Source organism: Lactuca sativa, chromosome 4, assembly GCF_002870075.4.
Source record: "Lactuca sativa cultivar Salinas chromosome 4, Lsat_Salinas_v11, whole genome shotgun sequence".
Taxonomy (NCBI): Eukaryota; Viridiplantae; Streptophyta; class Magnoliopsida; order Asterales; family Asteraceae; genus Lactuca; species Lactuca sativa.
Window position 1 is genome coordinate 212,201,273 of NC_056626.2, and position 3,413 is coordinate 212,204,685.

The window sequence follows — 3,413 nt, forward strand, 5'->3', positions numbered from 1 at the left end:
ACTACTTATTGACACCATTAAGTTTATGGAGGATTACAAGACTACTTATAACTCCAACACTACCACTACGAATCAAGCCATTCAGAATGTGGGTGCTTTGTTCAAAGCTGAAAAGGCCGACTTTGTTGAAATTTGCAAGGGCTTTCAGACTGATCAAGAAGCTTTCCAATCTTCCGTCCTTGAGAAAATCACAAAGCTGCAGGACGACTTGGCGATGGAAAAAAAATAATGGATTCTCTCGCCCTTAAAGAATAAAAATGCAAAGTGTTGAATCTAAAGCTTCAGAAAGCTAAAAAAAGTCGATGATTTTCTTTCAGAGAGGGAAGTGGTGCGAAGTTGTGTGATCGATGTCACTGGACTGCTCTCTGATATCATTGAGATATGGGACTCCATGATCTCTATCATTGTTAAGAACCATTTGAGTAAGAAACACAGACCGGTTTTGGAAATGCTACACCGTTTGAAGGGTATTTCGAAAATTGAATATTTTTCGAAACAAGGGGGAGAAGGTGGCTCCATTGCTCAAAAGAACAAACCTCCCAAATCCCTAGTAAAACCCGTCGTGTAGAATGAGCCCAAGGGGAAAGAAAAATTGTCTAAAAATGAACCCGTTATTGGCAATGACGATGAAGACGAAGAGCCTGATGAAAACGAGCTCAAAAGTCGAAAGGCTCGCGAAGAAGATATAGATGAACATGCTCGCATCGTCAGGGAGTTAGAAGAAATGGAAAGGGGTGAAAAGGAAGTTCAGGCCATTCTCAAGAGCAGAATGACGTTATTCCCTAAATGGACCCTGAATCGTATTCAAAACGATGTTGTGGGTTTACCAAGCCAATATTCTTTGGAGCCAGTACCATCCTTTGATATCCAAAACACTCAGGATTCGCAATTGGATCTTCCACTGAATCATAACGCTTTCAGGTTCCGTGCCTTGGTGAAGGTTGCGAATACACCTTTCATTGACAGCGGAGCGAATCAAATGTTGTTTTCTTTCTACTTAAAGAACACGAAGCCCCAGTATGAAACTTGGAGTGCACATAAGATTGTCGTTGTGAAGGTCACTAGGCCGATCGAGACTGAAAGTTTTCCTAATGCGAAGTTTAAAGTTACGAGAGGATCAGCTTGTGAATCCTACGAATTCACCCTCGCAGATCTGCCTTGTTTCAACCCCAATGAATGGATGGTAGTTTTCAACATGTTGCAGAAAGAGAAAGCGAAGTACGAACCTGTGATGTCCCATCTCCAACTTATGATCAAGTCATATATTCAAGAAGTTGGATTGTTGGATCTAGATATTGCCACCCATTTAAAGAAAAAGCCAAACGTTGTTCCAAAGGAAGCTCCGAAGGACTTTGAAAATTTAAAGCCAGGAAGGATCTACAAGGAATGATGGTTCGTAGTATACATGTCTAAAGATTTTCCAGGAGCAGATCGTGGTAGGTCATACTTCTATCTCGAAGACAATCATTTGTATTCTACTTCATTTCTGGAGTTTGTTTTGGATCTGGTTATGAAGTTCAAAGGCAACCACAAGGATGATGTCAATTGTTTCACGGATACGATCATATGGTATATTCATGATCGCAACCTGCTGTTATGCTTCATTCCAAAGATCTATGAAGCGCAGAAGCGAATCTCTAATTAATGGATCGTGCTCTCAATTGACGCAAACGGGGAGATTGTTGAGTATTATGTATTGCGTCATTGGGCCAATTTTGTTTAGTCCATTTGTATAAATGAGTTGGGTCTGTCCACTTGTATTTATTGCTAGGGTTAGAATATATAAGGTGCATGCATGCATCGTACTTAGATCAACTCTGATATTATCTTTGTAAACCTATTTTTATGCCTGTACAGAAGTAATTTTTGATCGAGTTCTTCTGAGGCATGACAGTTAATCATTCAGCACCAGTTTGATCAATATTGTGTTCTTATTCTTTACCTGTTTGAATCTATTCGATCTTTAAGGTTTTAATCCTATTATTAAAATGAAGTTAATCATCAAAGTTAGAGAGTAGCTTACCAACTGAGTAGATTTTTGGTGGAGTATCCTTGGATTTACACTCTAGCACAGACGAATTTCGGGAGACGAAGATGAAAGAATTTTAGATGGCATTGAGAGGAGTTTTGTAATGATGGAAGTTTAAATGGTGAGTGGTGAGTGAAGAGAAACTTGGCCGAGAATAAGAAGGAGAAGGAGAGTGATTAGAAATGAGGTTATTACATGAAGGTTTAGAGTCCTAAAAACATGAGATTTGTTGCTTGGTTAACCTCTAAACATTAGTGTGGCGGCAACTCCCTTATTATCCTATTGTTCTTTTTTTGTTATATATCCGTGAATGAGGGGGAAAGAAAAGAGAATGAAGAGTTTCGGCCATGTATTGTTATATTCGAAATTATGTTGCCCAAATTGAAAGTTTTCGGCCAATTGGACCCATATGAGGGTTTACGGCCCAATAATGACAAAGAAATGGAGTTTACATCCCAATATGGTTCAACAAACCATTTACGGCCCATTAAGGCCCATGACCACAAAGTGAGACATTTTAGGCCCAATAAGGCCATGAGAAGTCTTATGGCCCAAAATGCTATTGTTTATTGAATGTGGGTCCAATTAGGGCCCAATTGAATATTCTTAGCTTAAAAGAATCAATTTGAGGGTTTATTGGTCCATTAGGCCCAATAATGATTCTTAGCCCATTAAAATGTTTGAACTGGGATATTAGGGTTTTCAAACCCACAGTTGAGTGTATGAGATGTATTAAATTTGGTTTTGAACTTCACTCATGAGTTTTGATTCAAATGGTTGATTTTTAGTGAGCATAATACATAACATCAACATAGATTACAAGTTATACAAGAGTTGATTTACATGAAGACATAATTTCCTAGCCAAAAATGCTAGTTGTGACATTGCATGTGCTTCTAAAAACCATATTTTCTTCTTCTTCTTCTTCTTCTTCATCTTAGTTTGTTTACTTATGGTTAAAGTAAATTCTTGAAAATGTTGAATGTGAAAGATCTTTATGCCCAATAGTCATCATGCAATGATATTTATTAATGAAATATGATCCTATAGGGTCACACCTTATAGCAAGTTACTACTTATTGATTATTTATTAAAGTAATTTGATTACTAATAACTATAATCAACACTTGTATTTAATTGAAATATTATTATTTTATGCAAGTAAAATTTTCTACAACTAATTGGGAAATTATTACTTTTTGAAATAATACTTTTTAGAAGAGAAAATAACTAGTAAAACATAAAGTATGTTTTAGATGTTCTGTAAAAAAATTTGGACTAATAGAAGTTCATAACTTTAAAAAATATACTTTTAAGAATAATTAGGTAAGTGTAACACAATCTTAGTCCTCATTTTGTTCCTTATGGCCAAAAATTAGGATGA